This window comes from Arachis hypogaea, chromosome 12 (assembly GCF_003086295.3).
Source record: "Arachis hypogaea cultivar Tifrunner chromosome 12, arahy.Tifrunner.gnm2.J5K5, whole genome shotgun sequence".
Taxonomy (NCBI): domain Eukaryota; kingdom Viridiplantae; phylum Streptophyta; class Magnoliopsida; order Fabales; family Fabaceae; genus Arachis; species Arachis hypogaea.
The window spans coordinates 46,786,791-46,805,385 of NC_092047.1; the positions used below are offsets into that span (position 1 = coordinate 46,786,791).

General features: G+C 39.6%; 1 non-coding gene across 1 annotated transcript; it reads left to right on the forward strand.

Annotated features, from left to right (window-relative positions):
• Positions 1-11,633: 11,633 nt before the first annotated feature.
• LOC112732000 (small nucleolar RNA R71) lies at positions 11,634-11,741 on the forward strand. The gene has a single exon (XR_003167743.1). It is a non-coding gene; the product is annotated as a small nucleolar RNA R71 (small nucleolar RNA).
• The last annotated feature ends 6,854 nt before the right edge of the window (positions 11,742-18,595 follow it).

Below are 18,595 nucleotides of genomic sequence, written 5' to 3' on the forward strand. Positions count from 1 at the left end.
TCTGAATGGAGCATCATAGGTATCTTCTATGATGGTCTGTCTGAACTGTCCAAGATGTCATTGGACAGCTCTGCTGGAGGATCTCTTCATCTGAAGAAGACACCTGTAGAAGCTCAGGAACTCATTGAGATGGTTGCAAATAACCAATTCATGTACACTTCTGAAAGGAATCCTATGAATAATGGGACAAATCAGAAGAAAGGAATTGAGAACAAAATATTGGCTTAGAATAAAATATTGACTCAACAAGTCAATATGATTTCTCAGAGTTTGTCTGGAATGCAAGCAGCAACAGGCAGTATCAAAGAAGCTTCATCTGAAGAAGAAGCTTATGATCCTGAGAACCCAGCAATGGAAGAGGTGAATTACATGGGAGAATCCTATGGAAACACCTATAATCCTTCATGGAGAAATCATCCAAATCTCTCATGGAAGGATCAACAGAAGCCTTAACAAGGCTTCAACAGTAATAATGGTGGAAGAAATAGGTTCAGCAATAGCAAGCCTTTTCCATCATCTTCTCAGCAACAGACAGAGAATTCTAAGCAAAGCCACTATGATTTAGCAACCATATTCTCTGATCTAATTAAAACCACTCAAAGTTTCATGACTGAAACAAGATCATCCATTAGAAATTTGGAGGCACAAATGGGTCAGCTGAGTAAGAAAATTATTGAACTCCCTCCTAGTTCTCTCCCAAGCAATACAGAAGAGAACCCAAAAAGAGAGTGCAAGGCCATCAACATAACCCATACGGCCAAACATGGAGAGGAGGAAGAGGCAGTGATTTCCACTGAGGAAGACCTCAATGGATGTCTACTGGCCTCCAAGGAGTCCCCTAATGAGGAACCATGGGAATATGAGGCTCATACAAAGACCATATAGATTCTATTGAATTTACTTCTGCCGTTCATGAGCTCTGATGAGTATTCCTCCTTTGAAGAGGATGAAGATGTTACTGAAGAGCAAGTTGCCAAGTACCTTGGAGCAATCATGAAGCTTAATGCCAAGCTATTTGGTGATGAGACTTGGGAGGATGAACCCTCCTTGCTCACCAAAGAACTGGATGACTTGACTAGGCAGAGATTATCTCAGAAGAGACATGATCCTGGAAAGTTCTCAATACCTTGTACCATAGGCACCATGACCTTTGAGAAGGCTCTGTGTGACCTGGGGTCAAGTATAAACCTCATGCCACTCTCTGTGATGGAGAAGCTAGGGATCCTTGAGGTGCAAGCTGCAAGAATCTCACTAGAGATGGCAGACAATTCAAGGAAACAGGCTTATGGACTTGTAGGGGATGTATTGGTAAAGGTTGAAGGCCACTACATCCCTGCTGATTTCATAATCCTAGACACTGGGAAGTGTATGGATGAATCCATCATCCTTGGCATACCCTTCCTAGCCACAGCAAAAGCTGTGATTGATGTTGATAAAGGAGAATTGGTCTTTCAAGTGAATGAAGACTCCCTTGTGTTTAAATCTCAAGGATCTCCCTCTGTAGTCATGGAGAGTAAGCATGAAATGCTTCTCTCAATGCAGAGTCAAATAGATCCCCCACATTTAAACTCTAAGTTTGGTGTTGGGAGGCCATCATCATGCTCTGAGTATCTGTGAGGCTACATGAGAGCCCATTGTCAAGCTATTGACATTAAAGAAGCGCTTGTTGGGAGGCAACCCAATTTTATTTAATCATATCTATTTATTTTCCATTGTTATTTTATGTTTTCTGTAGGTTAATGATCATGTGAAGCCACAAAAAAAACTGAAAAAACAAAAATAGAATGAAAAACAGTATTAAAAATAGCACACCCTGGAGGAGAAGCTTACTGGCGTTTAAATGCCAGTAAGGGTAGCAGAATGGGTGTTAAACGCCCAGTCTGGCACCATTCTGGGCGTTTAACGCCAGAACGGGAGAAAAGCTGGCGTTAAATGCCAGAAATGGGAAGCAGCCTGGCGTTTAACGCCAGGATTGGCAATCAAGGGGGCGTTTACACGCCACATAGTGCAGGGATGAGAAATCCTTGACACCTCAGGATCTGTGGACCCCACAGGATCCTCACCTACCACATCTCTCTCTCTCCCTTCTTCACACCTCAATACCTCTTCCCCAAAAAATCCCTCACCTATCAAATCCTACCCTCTTCTCCATAATCTCTTCACCAATCCACATCCATCCATCATAAAACCCCACCTACCTTACCATTCAAATTCAAACCACTTTCCCTCCCAAACCCACCTATACATGGCCGAACCCCACCCCTCTCTCCACTCCTATATAAACCAGTCTTTACTCCTTCATTTTCACACATCATACACACTACTTCTCCCCCTTGGCCAAACCACTAAACCCCCTCCATCTCCTCCATTTTCTTTTTCTACTCTTTTCTTTCTTCTTTTGCTCGAGGACGAGCAAACATTCTAAGTTTGGTGTGGTAAAAGCATTGCTTTTTGTTTTTCCATAACCATTTATGGCACCAAAGGCCGGAGAAACCTCTAGAAAGAGGAAAGGGAAGGCAAAAGCTTCCACCTCCGAGTCATGGAAGATGGAGAGATTCATCTCAAGGGTGCATCAAGACCACTTCTATGAAGTTGTGGCCAAGAAGAAGGTGATCCCCGAGGTCCCTTTCAAGCTCAAAAAGGGTGAATATCCGGAGATTCAACATGAGATTCGAAGAAGAGGTTGGGAAATTCTCACAATCCCATTCAACAAGTCGGGATCTTAATCGTTCAAGAGTTCTATGCCAATGCATGGATAACCAAGAACCATGATCAAAGTGTAAACCCGGACCCAAAGAATTGGCTTACAATGGTCCGGGGGAAATGCTTAGATTTCAGTCCGGAAAATGTAAGGTTGGCATTCAACTTGCCCATAATGCAAGGAGATACACGCCCCTACACTAGAAGGGTCAACTTTGATCAAAGGTTGGACCAAGTCCTCATAGACATTTGTTAAGAGGGCGCTCAATGGAAGAAAGATTCAAGAGGGAAGCCGGTTCAACTAAAAAGGCATGACCTCAAGCCCGTGGCTAGAGGATGGTTAGAGTTCATCCAACGCTCAATCATACCCACTAGCAACCGGTCTAAAGTTACTATAGACCGGGCTATCATGATGCATAGCATCATGATTGGAGAGGAAGCAGAAGTTCATGAGGTTATATCCCTGGAACTCTACAAGGTGGCAGACAAGTCCTCTACTTTGGCAAGGTTAGCCTTCCCTGATCTCATTTGTCACCTCTACAATTCAGCTAGAATTGACATAGAGGAAGACATCCTCATTGATGAGGACAAGCCCATCACTGAGAAAAGGTTGGAGCAAACAAGAGAGCCCACTCATGAACCTCACCAAGAGCATGAGGAAATTCCTCATCATGAAATCCCTGAGATGTCTCAAGGGATGCACTTTCCTCCACAAAACTATTGGGAGCAAATCAATACCTCCCTAGGAGAATTAAGTTCCAATATGGGACAACTAAGGGTGGAGCACCAAGAGCATTCTATCCTCCTCCATGAAATTAGAGAAGACCAAAGAGTCATGAGGGAAGAGCAACAAAGGCAAGGAAGAGACATTGAGGAGCTCAAGCACTCCATAAGATCATCAAGAGGAAGAACAAGCTGCCATCACTAAGGTGGACCCGTTCTTTAATTTTCTTGTTCTTATTTTTCTGTTTTTCAAAAATTATGCTTTATGTTTTATTTATGTTTGTGTCTTTATTACATGATCACTAGTGTCTAAGTGTCTATGCCTTAAAGTTATGAATGTCCTATGAATCCATCACCTTTCTTAAAAAGAAAATTAATCTAAAAACAAAAGAACAAGAAGTACATGATTTCGAATTCATCCTTAAAACTAGTTTAATTATTTTGATGTGGTGGCAACACCTTTTGTTTTCTGAATGAATGCTTGAACAGTGCATATTTTTGAATTTGTTGTTCATGAATGTTAAAATTGTTGGCTCTTGAAAGAATGATGAAAAAGGAAAATATTATTGATAATCTGAAAAAACATAAAAATTGATTCTTGAAGCAAGAAAAAGCAGTGAAAAGCATGCAGAAAAAAATATATGCGAAAAAAAGAGAAAAAAAAGAGAAAGAAAAAGCAAGCAGAAAAAGCCAATAGCCCTTTAAACCAAAAGGCAAGGGTAAAATAAAAAGGATCCAAGGATTTGAGCATCAGTGGATAGGAGGGCCCACAGGAATAAAATCCTGGCCTAAGCGGTTAAACCAAGCTGTCCCTAACCATGTGCTTGTGGCGTGAAGGTGTCAAGTGAAAAGCTTGAGACCGAGCAATTAAAGTCGTGGTCCAAAGCAAAAAGAGTGTGCTTAAGAGCTCTGGACACCTCTAATTGGGGACTCTAGCAAAGCTGAGTCACAGTTTGAAAAGGTTCACCCAGTTATGTGTCTGTGGCATTTATGTATCCGGCGGTAATACTGGAAAACAAAATGCTTAGGGTCACGGCCAAGACTCATAAAGTAACTGTGTTCAAGAATCAACATACTAAACTAGAAGAATCAATAAAACTATCTAAATTCTGAGTTCCTATAGATGCCAATCATTCTAAACTTCAAAGGATAAAGTGAGATGCCAAAACTGTTCAAAGGCAAAAAGCTACTAGTCCCGCTCATCTAATTGGAGCTAAATTTCATTGATATTTTGAAATTTTTAGTATATTCTCTTCTTTTTATCCTATTTTATTTTTAGTTGCTTGGGGACAAGCAACAATTTAAGTTTGGTGTTGTGATGAGCGGATAATTTATACGCTTTTTGGCATTGTTTTTAGGTAGTTTTTAATATATTTTAGTCACTTTTTATTATATTTTTATTATTTTTTATTCAAAATTCATATTTATGGGCTTTACTATGAGTTTGTGTGTTTTTCTATGATTTCAGGAATTTTCTGGCTGAAATTGAGGGACCTGAGCAAAAATCTGATTCAGAGGCTGAAAAAGGACTACAGATGCTGTTGTATTCTGACCTCCCTAAACTCGAAGTGGATTTTCTGGATCTACAAAAGCCCAATTGGTGCGCTCTCAATTGCGTTGAAAAGTAGACATCCTGGGCTTTCCAGCAATATATAATAGTTCATACTTTTCCCGAGATTTGATGGCCCAAATCGGCGTTCCACGTCAGCATAAAAATTCTGGCGTCAAAACTCCAGAATTGGCATAAAAGCTGGAGTTAAACGCCCAAACTGGCACCAAAGCTGGCGTTTAACTCCAAGAAATGTCTCTACATGTGAAATCTTCAATGCTCAGCCCAAGCACACACCAAGTGGGCCCGGAAGTGAATTTCTGCATCATTTACTCATTTCTGTAAACCCTAGGTTACTAGTTCTCTATAAATAGGACCTTTTGCTATTGTATTTTCTTCTTGGAATCTTTGATTAGTCTTATGCTATCTTAGACCTATTTGGGGGCTGTCCATTCATCCATGCCTAGACCTTTTGTTCTTATGTATTTTCAACGGTGGAGTTTCTACACACCATAGATTAAGGTGTGAAGCTCTGCTGTTCCTCATGAATTAATGCAAAGTACTATGTTTTTCTATTCAACTCAAGCCTATTTCTTCTCCAAGATATTCATTCGCACTCAAGAACATGATGAATGTGATGATTATGTGAAACTCATCACCATTCTCACCTATGAACGTGTGCCTGACAACCACTTCCGTTCTACATGCAAACAAGCTTGAATGTGTATCTCTTGGGTTTCTAATATAAGATTGGAACCTTCGTGGTATAGGCTAGAATTATTGGCGGTCATTCCTGAGATCCAGAAAGTCTAAACCTTGTCTGTGCTATTCTGAGTAGGATTTGGGAAGGGATGACTGTGACGAGCGTCAAACTCGCGAGTCTTGGGCGTAGTGACAGACGCAAAAGGATCAATGGATCCTATTCCAACATGATCGAGAACCGACAGATGATTAGCCATGCGGTGACAGCATGGTGCACAAAATTGCGATCATCAACAATGGCGCCAAAGACTTAGTGCTCCCAAACGTGAATCACACTTTGTCACAACTTCGCACAACTAACCAGCAAGTGCACTGGGTCGTCCAAGTAATAAACCTTACGTGAGTAAGGGTCGATCCCACGGAGATTGTCGGCCTGAAGCAAGCTATGATCACCTTGTAAATCTCAGTCAGGCGGATTCAAATGGTTATGGTGAATTGATAATAAAAATATAAGTAAAATATAAACTAGGATAGAGATACTTATGTAATTCATTGGTGAGAATTTCAGATAAGCGTATAGAGATGCTTTCGTTCCTCCTGAACCTCTGCTTTCCTGCTGTCTTCATCCAATCATTCCTACTCCCTTCCATGGCAAGCTGTATGTTGGGCATCACCGTTGTCAATGGCTACATCCCGTCCTCTCTGTGAAAATGGTCCAATGCGCTGTCCCTGCATGGCTAATCATCTGTCGGTTCTCGATCATACTGGAATAGGATTTACTATCCTTTTGCGTCTGTCACTACGCCCAGCACTCGCAAGTTTGAAGCTCGTCACAGCCATCCCTTCCCAGATCCTACTCGGAATACCACAGACAAGGTTTAGACTTTCCAAATCTCAGGAATGGCCGTCCATGGATTCTAACTTATACCACGAAGACTCTAATATCTCAGACTCAGTCCCCTGTATTAGAATATCTAAGAGATACTCATTCTATCTCATCTTCATGTAGAACGGAAGTGGTTATCAGGCACGCGTTCATAGGTAAGAATTGTGATGAGCGTCACATAATCATCACATTCATCATGTTCTTGGGTGCGAATGAATATCTTAGAATAGGAATAAGCTTGAATTGAATAGAAAAATAATAGTACTTTGCATTAATTCATGAGGAACAGCAGAGCTCCACACCTTAATCTATGGTGTGTAGAAACTCTACCATTGAAAATACATAAGAACAAGGTCCAGGCATGGCCAAATGGCCAGCCCCCTGAACATGATCAAAGGATCAAAAGATAATCCAAAGATTCCTAAATACAATAGTAAAAAGTTCTATTTATACTAAACTAGTTACTAGGGTTTACAGAAATGAGTAAATGATGCAGAAATCCACTTCTGGGGCCCACTTGGTGTGTGCTTGGGCTGAGCATTGAGCTTTACACGTGTAGAGGCTTCTCCTGGAGTTGAGCGCCAGTTTGTAACCTGTTTCTGGCGTTTAACTCCACTTTGCAACCTGTTTCTGGCGTTTAACTCCAGAATTCAACATGGAACTGGAGTTGAACGCCAGTTTGCGTCATCTAAACTCGGGCAAAGTATAGACTATTATATATTTCTGGAAATCCCTGGATGTCTACTTTCCAACGCAATTGAGAGCGCTCCATTTCGAGTTCTGTAGCTCCAGAAAATTCACTTTGAGTGCAGGGAGGTCAGAATCCAACAGCATCTGCAATCCTTCCTCAACCTCTGAATCTGATTTTTGCTCAACTCCCTCAATTTCAGCCAGAAAATACCTGAAATCACAGAAAAACACACAAAATCATAGTAAAGTCCAGAAATGTGATTTTTATTTAAAAACTTATAAAAATATACTAAAAACTAACTAAATTATACTAAAAACTATGTAAAAACAATGCCAAAAAGCGTATAAATTATCCGCTCATCACAACACCAAACTTAAATTGTTGCTTGTCCCCAAGCAACTGAAAATCAAATAGGATAAAAAAAAGAGAATATACTATAAATTCTAAAATATCAATGAAACTTAGCTCCAATCAGATGAGCGGGACTAGTAAATTTTTGCCTCTTGAATAGTTTTGGCATCTCACTTTATCTATTGAAGTTCAGAATGATTGGCATCTATAGGAACTTAGAATTCAGATAGTGTTATTGATTCTCCTAGTTCAGTATGTTGATTCTTGAACACAGTTACTTAATGAGTCTTGGCCATGGCCCTAAGTACTTTGTTTTCCAGTATTACCACCTGATACATAAATACCACAGACACATAACTGGGTGAACCTTTTTAGATTGTGACTTAGCTTTGCTGTCCCCAATTAGAGGTGTCCAGTGTTCTTAAGCACACTCTGTTTTTGATTTGGACCTTGACTTTAACCGCTCAGTCTCAAGTTTTCACTTGACACCTTCACGCCACAAGCACATGGTTAGGGACAGCTTGGTTTAGCCGCTTAGGCTAGGATTTTATTCCTTTAGGCCCTCCTATCCACTGATGCTCAAAGCCTTGGATCCCTTTTTATTACCCTTGCCTTTTGGTTTTAAGGGCTATTGGCTTTTTGCTCTTGCCTTTTAGTTTAAAGAGCTTTTGGCTTTTTCTTCTTGCTTTTTCTTTTTTTTTCGCCATTTTTCTTTTCTACAAGCTTTGTTCTTCACTGCTTTTTCTTGCTTCAAGAATAAAGTTTATGATTTTTCAGATCATCAAATAACATTTCTCCTTTTTCATCATTCTTTCAAGAGCCAACATATTTAACATTCATAAACAACAAATTCAAAAGACATATGCACTGTTCAAGCATTCATTCAGAAAACAAAAAGTATTGTCACCACATCAAAATAATTAAACTAGTTTCAAGGATGAATTCGAAACCATGTACTTCTTGTTCTTTTGTTTTTAGAACAGTTTTCATTTAAGAGAGGTGATGGAGTCATAGGACATTCATAGCTTTAAGAGATAGACACTTAAACACTAATGATCATGTAATAAAGACACAAATATAAATAAAACATAATAAACAAAAAATAGGAAAATAAGAACAAGGAGATTAAGGAACGGGTCCACCTTAGTAAGGGTGGCGTCTTCCTTTTCTTGAAGAACCAATGGTGCTCTTGAGCTCCTCTATGTCTCTTCCTTGTCTTTGTTGCTCCTCCCTCATAGCTCTTTGATCTTCTCTAATCTCATGGAGGATGATGGAGTGCTCTTGGTGCTCCATCCTTAGTTGTCCCATGTTGGAACTTAATTCTCCTAGGGAGGTATTGATTTGCTCCCAATAGTTTTGTGGAGGGAAGTGCATCCCCTGAGGCATCTCAGGAATTTCATGGTGAGGAATTTCCTCATGCTCTTGTTGAGGTCCATGATTGGGCTCTCTTGATGTGCAGTCAAATGCTCTACTACTGAGCTATGGACCCTTGAGATGAATCTCTCCATCTCCCATGACTCAGAGGTGGAAGCAATTGCCTTCCCTTTCCTCTTTCTTGAGGTTTCTCTAGCCTTAGGTGCCATAAATGGTTATGGAAAAACAAAAAGCAATACTTTTACCACACCAAACTTAAAAGGTTTGCTCGTCCTCGAGCAAAAGAAGAAAGAAAGGGTGAGAAGAACAAGAGATGGAGAAGATGCAGGTGTGTGAATGGTTCGGCCAGGGGGGTTTAGGTGGTTATGATGTGTGAAAAGGAAAGAGTGATGGTTTAAATTTGAGTGGGTGGGTATAGGTGGGGTTGTATGATGATTTTGGAGGAGTAATGGAGGTGATTGGTGGAGGTTATTTTGGGGAAGAGAGTTATGAAAAGGTGTGAAGAGGAGAGAAGAAGTGGTGGGGATCCTGTGGGGTCCACAGATCCAGTGGGGCCAAGGACTCAACATCCCTGCTCCAATTAGGCATGTAAAACGCCCTTGCTGTGCAATCCTGGCGTTTAACGCCAGACTGATGCTTGTTTCTGGCGTTAAACGCCCAAATGTAGCCTGTTTCTGGCATTTAACGCCAGGTAGATGGTTGTTTCTGGCGTTAAACGCCAGACAGATGCTTGTTTCTGGCGTTTAAACGCCAGAATGCTCCTCCTCCAGGGTGTGCTGTTTTTAATGCTATTTTTCATTCTGTTTTTTATTTTTCAGTAGTTTTTGTGACTCCACATGATCATCAACCTAATAAAACACGAAATAATAAAAAAATATAAAATAGATATAATTAAATAACATTGGGTTGCCTCCCAAAAAGCGCTTCTTTAATGTCAGTAGCTTGACAGTGAGCTCTCATGGAGCCTCACAGATGTTCAGAGCATTGTTAGGACCTCCCAACACTAAACTTAGAGTTTGAATGTGGGGGTTCAACTCCAAACTTAGAGTTTGGTTGTGGCCTCCCAACACCAAACTTAAAGTTTGAATGTGGGGGCTTTGGTTGACTCTGCAGTGAGAGAAGCTTTTCATGCTTCCTCTCCATGGTTACAGAAGGAGATCCTTGAGTCTTAAATACAAGGTAGTCCTCATTCAGTTGAAGGACCAACTCTCCCCTGTCCACATCAATCACAGCTCTTGCTGTGGCTAGGAAGGGTCTTCCAAGGATGATGGATTCATCCTCATCCTTCCCAGTGTTTAGGATTATGAAATCAGTAGGGATGTAAAGGCCTTCAATCTTTACTAACACGTCCTCTACTAGTCCATAAGCCTGTTTTTGTGAGTTGTCTGCCATCTCTAATGAGATTCTGGCAGCTTGCACCTCAAAGATCCCAATTTTCTCCATTACAGAGAGTGGCATTAAGTTTATTCCTGATCCCAGGTCACACAGAGCCTTCTCAAAGGTCATGGAGCCTATGTTACAGGGAATTAGGAATTTACCAGGATCCTGTTTCTTTTGAGGTAATTTCTGCCTATCCAATGCATTCAGTTCATTGGTGAGCAAGGGAGGTTCATCTTCCCAAGTCTCATTACTAAATAATTTGGCATTCAGCTTCATGATTGCACCATGGTATTAGCAACTTGCTCTTCAGTGACGTCTTCATTCTCTTCAGAAGAAGAATACTCATCAGAGCTCATGAAGGGCAGAAGGATGTTCAATGGAATCTCTATGGTCTCTAGATGAGCCTTAGATTCCTTTGGTTCCTCAAAGGGAAACTCCTTATTGGTAACTGAACATCCCAGGAGGTCTTTCTCACTAGGATTCACGTCCTCCTCCTCCCTTGTAGGTTCGGCTATGATGGTCAAATCAATGGCTTTGCACTCTCTCTTTGGATTTTCTTTTGTATTGCTTGGGAGAGTACTAGGAGGAGTTTCAGTGACCCTTTTACTCAGCTAGCCAACTTGTGCCTCCAAATTTATAATAGAGGACCTTGTTTCATTCATGAAACTTAGAGTGGCCTTAGATAGATCAGAGACTATATTTGCTAAGCTAGATGGATTCTGCTCAGAATTCTCTGTCTGCTGCTGAGTGGATGATGGAAAAGGCTTGCTATTGCTAAACCTGTTTCTTCCACCATTATTAAAGCCTTGTTGAGGCTTTTGTTGATCCTTCAATGAGAAATTTGGATGATTTCTCCATGAGGAATTATAGGTGTTTCCATATGGTTCACCCATGTAATTCACCTCTGCTATTGCAGGGTTCTCAGGATCATATGCTTCTTCTTCAGAAGATGCCTCTATAGTACTGTTGAATGATTCCTTCAATCCATTCAGACTCTGAGAGATCATATTGACTTGTTGAGTCAATATTTTGTTCTGAGCCAATATGGCATTCAAAGTATCAATTTCAAGAACTCCCTTCTTCTCAGGCGTCCCATTACTCACAGGATTCCTTTCAGAAGTGTACATGAACTGGTTATTTGCAACCATGTCAATGAGTTCCTGAGCTTCTGCAGGTATTTTCTTTAAGTGAATGGATCCACCTGCAGAATGGTCCAATGACATCTTTGATAACTCAGACAGACCATCATAGAATATATCCAGGATGGTCCATTTTGAAAGCATGTCAGAAGGACACTTTTTGGTCAGTTGCTTATATCTCTCCCAAGCTTCATAGAAGAATTCACCATCCTTCTGTCTGAAGGTTTGAACATCCACTCTAAGCTTACTAAGCTTTTGAAGAGGAAAGAACTTGGCTAAGAAAGTCGTGACCAGCTTATCCCAAGAGTTCAGGCTATCTTTAGGTTGAGAGTCCAACCATATTCTAGCTCTGTCTCTTACAGCAAATGGGAAAAGCATAAGCCTGTAGACCTCGGGATCAACCCCATTGGTCTTAACAGTATCACAGATCTGTAAGAATTCAATTAAGAACTGAAAAGGATCTTCTGATGGAAGTCCATGAAACTTGCAGTTCTGTTGCATCAGAGAAACTAATTGAGGTTTATGCTCAAAATTGTTTGCTCCAATGGCAGGGATTGAGATGCTTCTTCCATGTAAATTGGAATTTGGTGCAGTAAAGTCACCAAGCGTCTTCCTTGCATTGTTATTACTTTCGGCCATGTCTCCTTCTTTTTCAAAAATTTCTGTCAGATTTTCTCCAGAGAGTTGTGCTTTAGCTTCCCTTAGCTTCCTCTTCAGAGTCCTTCCAGGTTCCGGATCAGCTTCAACAAGAATGTTCTTATCCTTGCTCCTGCTCATGTGAAAAAGAAGAGAACACAAAAGAAAATATGGAATCCTCTATGTCACATTATAGAGATTCCTTATGTAAGTATAAGAAGAGAAGAGTAGCAAAAAGAAAAAGATAAGAATCCAAACACAGGGGAGAGGAATTTTCGAAAATAATTAAAAAGAAAAGAAAAATATTTTTTTAATTTAGAATTAAATTAAAATTCAAAAATTTTAAAAAAATGAAATTAAATTAAAAGTTAAAATAATTAGTTAATTAAAAAGGAATTTTGAAAAAAAAGGAAGGTGATTTTCGAAAATTAGAGAGAGAAAAGTAGTTAGGTAGTTTTAAAAAAGATAAGAATCAAACAAAAATATAAGATTAATTGAAAAAGATTTGAAAAATAATTTTTGAAAAGGTGAGAAGTTAGAAAAGATTTTGAAATTGAATTTGAAAAAGATGTGATTGAAACTTATTTTGAAAAAGATTTGAAAAAGAATTTAAAAAGATTTGATTTTGAAAATTAAAGTTGATTACTTGACTAACAGGAAACAAAAAGATATGATTTTAGAATTTAAAGATTGAACCTTTCTTACTAGGCAAGTAACAAACTTAAAAATTTTTTGAATCAATCACATTAATTGTTAGTACTAATTTCGAAAATATGAAATGGAAATAAGAAAAAGATTTTGAAAATCAAAATTTAAAATTTTAAAAAATATGAAAGAAAAATGAAAAAGATTTGATTTTTGAAAAAGATTTGAAAAAGATAGAATTTTTAAATTGAAAATTTGATTTGACTCATAAGAAACAACTAAATTTAAAAATTTTTTAAAAAGTCAACTCAAATTTTCGAATTTTATTAGAAGAAAAAGGGAAAGATATTTTTTTTATTTTTGAATTTTTAATGATGAAAGAGAAAAACATCAAAAAGACTCAATGCATGAAAATTTTGGATTAAAACAAATGACGCATGCAAGAACACTATGAATGTCAAGATGAATACCAAGAACACTTTGAATGTCAAGATGAACACCAAGAACTTATTTTTGAAAATTTTTAAGAAAAGAAAAACATGCAAGACACCAAACATAGAAATTTTCAATGTTGAGACATTAGTAATTCAAAAATGCATATGAGAAACAAGAAAAGACACTAAACAAGAAAAATTTAAAGATCAAACAAAGAAATTCATCAAGAACAAATGCATGAGTTTTCAAAAAATGCACAAATTTTAAAAACATGCAATTGACACCAAACTCAAAATTTGACACAAGACTCAAACAAGAAACATCAAATTGTTTGTTTTTATGATTTTGTTAAATTTTTTTTGTATTTTTTTCGAAAATTATTTTGGGAAGAACGAAAAAGAAGAAAAAAAAATGTTTTTTTGTATTTTTCGAAAATAAGAAATAAAAAGCTTAAAATTAAAATAAAATTACCTAATCTGAGCAACAAGATGAACCGTCAGTTGTCCAAACTCAAACAATCCCCGGCAACGGCGCCAAAAACTTGGTGCACGAAATTGTGATCATCAACAATGGCGCCAAAGACTTGGTGCTCTCAAACGTGAATCACACTTTGTCACAACTTTGCACAACTAACCAGCAAGTGCATTGGATCCTCCAAGTACTAAACCTTACGTGAGTAAGGGTCGATCTCACGGAGATTGTCGGCCTGAAGCAAGCTATGGTCACCTTGTAAATCTCAGTCAGGCGGATTCAAATGGTTATAGTGAATTGATAATAAAAATATAAATAAAATATAAACTAGGACAGAGATACTTATGTAATTCATTGGTGAGAATTTCAGATAAGCATATAGAGATGCTTTCATTCCTCCTGAACCTCTGCTTTCCTACTGTCTTCATCCAATCATTCCTACTCCCTTCCATGGCAAGCTGTATGTTGGGCATCACCGTTGTCAATGGCTACATCCCGTCCTCTCTGTGAAAATGGTCCAATGCGCTGTCACTGCATGGCTAATCATCTGTCGGTTCTCGATCATACTGGAATAGGATTTACTATCCTTTTGCGTCTGTTACTACGCCCAGCATTCGCGAGTTTGAAGCTCGTCACAGCCATCCCTTCCCAGATCCTACTCGGAATACCACAGACAAGGTTTAGACTTTCCGGATCTCAGGAATGGCCGTCCATGGATTCTAACTTATACCACGAAGACTCTAATATCTCAGACTCAGTCCCCTGTATTAGAATATCTAAGAGATACTCATTCTATCTCATCTTCATGTAGAACGGAAGTGGTTGTCAGGCACGCGTTCATAGGTAAGAATAGTGATGAGCATCACATAATCATCACATTCATCATGTTCTTGGGTGCGAATGAATATCTTAGAATAGGAATAAGCTTGAATTGAATAGAAAAACAATAGTACTTTGCATTAATTTATGAGGAACAGCAGAGCTCCACACCTTAATCTATGGTGTGTAGAAACTCTACCGTTAAAAATATATAAGAACAAGGTCCAGGCATGGCCGAATTGCCAGCCCCCTGAACATGATCAAAGGATCAAAAGATAATCCAAAGATTCCTAAATACAATAGTAAAAAGTTCTATTTATACTAAACTAGTTACTAGGGTTTACAGAAATGAGTAAATGATGCAGAAATCCACTTCTGGGGCCCACTTGGTGTGTGCTTGGGCTGAGCATTGAACTTTACACGTCTAGAGGCTTCTCTTGGAGTTGAACGCCAGTTTGTAACCTGTTTCTGGCGTTTAACTCCACTTTGCAACCTGTTTCTGGCGTTTAACTCCAGAATGCAATATGGAACTGGCATTGAACGCCAGTTTGCATCATCTAAACTCGGGAAAAATATAGACTATTATATATTTCTGGAAAGCCCTGGATGTCTACTTTCGAACGCAATTGAGAGCACTCCATTTCGAGTTCTGTAGCTCTAGAAAATCCACTTTGAGTGCAGGGAGGTCAGAATCCAACAGCATCTGCAGTCCTTCCTCAACCTCTGAATCTGATTTTTGCTCAACTCCCTCAATTTCAGCCAGAAAATACCTGAAATCACAGAAAAACACACAAACTCATAGTAAATTCTAGAAATGTAATTTTTATTTAAAAACTAATAAAAATATGTAAAAACAATGCCAAAAAGCGTATAAATTATCCGCTCATCACAGTGCATTTGGACCATTTTCACTGAGAGGATGGGAGGTAGCCATTGACAATGGTGAAACCCAACATACAGCTTGCCATGGAAAGGAGTATAAATGATTGGATGAAGACAATAGAAAAGCAGAAGTTCAGGAGGAACAAAGCATCTTCATGCGCTTATCTGAAATTCTCACCAATGAATTACATAAGTACCTCTATCTTATTTTATGTTCTATTCATCTTTTAATTATCAATTCTCCATAACCATTTGAATCCGCCTAACTGAGATTTACAAGATGACCATAGCTTGCTTCAAGCCGACAATCTCCGTGGGATCAACCCTTACTCACGTAAGGTTTATTACTTGGACGACCCAGTGCACTTGCTGGTTAGTTGTGCGGAGTTGTGACAAAGAGTTGAGATTACAATTGTGCGTACCAAATTGTTGGTGCCATTGATAATCACAATTTCGTGGACCACCCACCTACCCCACCTCTTCTTCTCTCCTCTTCACACCTTTCCATAACATTCTTCCCCAAATACCCTTCACCAATCACCTCATTCACTCTCCCCCAAAACCCCATCTACCATCAAATTTAAAACCCCATTTCCCTCCCAAACCCAACCCCAAATACACGAACCTAACCCTCCCCCCTCCTATATATACCCCTCATCACTCCTTCAATTTCACACATCACAAACACCTTATTCCCCCTTGGCTGAACTCACCCTCACCCTCCATCTCCTCCATTTTTTTTTCTTCTCCTTCATTCTTTCTTCTTTGCTCGAAGACGAGCAAACCTTTTAAGTTTGGTGTGGTAAAAGACGAGCAAACCATTTATGGCACCAAAGGCCGGAGAAACCTCTAGAAAGAGGAAAGGGAAGGCAAAAGCTTCCACCTCCGAGTCATGGGAGATAGAGAGATTCATCTCAAAGGTCCATCAAGACCACTTCTATGAATTTGTGGCCAAGAAAAGGGTGATCCCTGAGGTCCCTTTCAAGCTCAAAAGGAGTGAGTATCCAGAGATCCGACATGAGATTAGAAGATGAGGATGGGAAGTTATCTCCAATCCTATTCAACAAGTCGGAATCTTAATGGTTCAAGAGTTCTATGAAAATGCATGGATCACTAAGAACCATAATCAAAGTTTGAACCCAAATCCAAAGAATTGGCTTACAATGGTTCGGGGGAAATACTTAGATTTCAGTCCAGAAAATGTAAGGTTGGCATTCAAGTTGCCAATGATGCAAGAAAACGCACGCCCCTACACTAGATGGGTCAACTTTGATCAAAGGTTGGACCAAGTCCTCATGGACATATGTGTGGAAGGAGCTCAATGGAAAATTGACTCAAGAGGCAACCTGGTTCATTTGAGAAGACCGGACCTTAAGCCTGTGGCTAGAGGATGGTTGGAGTTTATCCAACGCTCTATCATTCCTACTAGCAACTGATCCGAAGTAACTGTGGATCGGGCCATCATGATCCATAGTATCATGATTTGGGAGGAAGTGGAAGTTCATAAGATTATACCTCAAGAACTCTACAAGGTGGCTGACAAGTCCTCCACTTTGGCAAGGTTAGCCTTTTCTCATCTCATTTGTCACCTCTACAATTTGGCTGGGATTGTCATAGAGAGAGACATCCTCATTGAAGAGGACAAGCCCATCACTAAAAAAGGGATGGAGCAAACAAGAGAGCTCACTCATGGACCTCAACAAGAGCATGAGGAAGTTCCTCATCATGAAATCCCTGAGATGCCTCAAGGGATGTACTTTCCTCCACAAAACTATTGGGAGTAAATTAACACCTCCCTAGGAGAATTAAGTTCCAACATAGGACAACTAAGGGTAGAGCACCAAGAGCATAAGGCTAGAATCAATTGGCGGCCATTCCTAAGTTCCGGAAAGTCTAAACCTTGTCTGTGGTATTCCGAGTAGGATCTGGGAAGGGATGACTGTGACGAGCTTCAAACTTGCGAGTATTGGGCGTAGTGACAGACGCAAAAGGATCAATGGATCCTATTCCAACATGAGTGAGAACCGACAGATGATTAGCTGTGCGGTGACAGCGCATTTGGACCATTTTCACTAAGAGGACGGACGGTAGCCATTGACAACGGTGATCCCCCAACATATAGCTGATGACAAGTCATCTTAGCCTAGTTTCACTAGTCTTTTTCCTTTGTTTTCACTTGAATTGTGCACTTTCTTGAGCTACAAGTAAGCTAATTTGGGTAGACTTTCATGCTTCCTTTGATTGAATCAACCATGTATGAATTCATGCTATTTCATGAGGTTTTATGCTATAATTGTCACATATTATGATAAAATGAATATCTCATGATTTTAAGCATAGCTTTGATGTGTTTGGTTGATTAATGATAGGTGAAGAAAGCTTGGAGAAAGGTTGAAGCAAGAAGGAATGGCTAGGAGTAAAGAGAGGACAATGGAATAAGTGAAAATGAACCAGGAAGCAAAAAGCTGGACCAAAAGTTAGCCTCAAACTTTTGCACAAACTTTTGGGTGAAAAGTTAGCCCCAACGTTAGCCCCCAACTTTTGGGCTAACGTTGGCACATGAAAGTTACTCCCTGGGCACCAAAAGTTTGCGCCAACGTTAGCCCCTAACTTTGTGGCTAACGTTGGCATGAGAAAAACACTCCCTGGGCACCAAAAGTTTGCGCCAACGTTAGCCCCTAACTTTGTGGCTAACGTTGGCATGAGAAAAATACCCCCTGGCCACCAAAAGTTTGCGCCAACGTTAGCCTCTAACTTTTGGGCTAACATTGGCACATGAACAATACAAAGGGGGAGCAAAAGTTTGCGCCAACGTTAGCCTCTAACTTTTGGGCTAACGTTGGCGCCATAAGTACACATAAGGAGGCCAACGTTGGAGCAAAAGTTAGACCCCTAACTTTTGCCCCAACGTGGATAGCAGCAAAGCATGGAGGCTGATAGTAAAAGTTAGAGTAAAAGTTAGCCTCAAACTTTTACTCTAACTTTTACTCAAACTTTTGCAAAACTTCAACCCGGTTCAATTGGTTCACTTTGGTTCCTCTCCTAACTCCAAGAGCAATCAACCAAGGCCTCTCTCAACCCAATTCCACCAAGAGCAAAGGCCCAACTCAAGGCTTGTAGATCATTTGAAGAAAGTGTATAAATAGGATAGAATTCATGTTCTTAGAGAGCTTTCCTTTTGAGTTTTCATAATAGTTTTCGGAAAGCTTTGG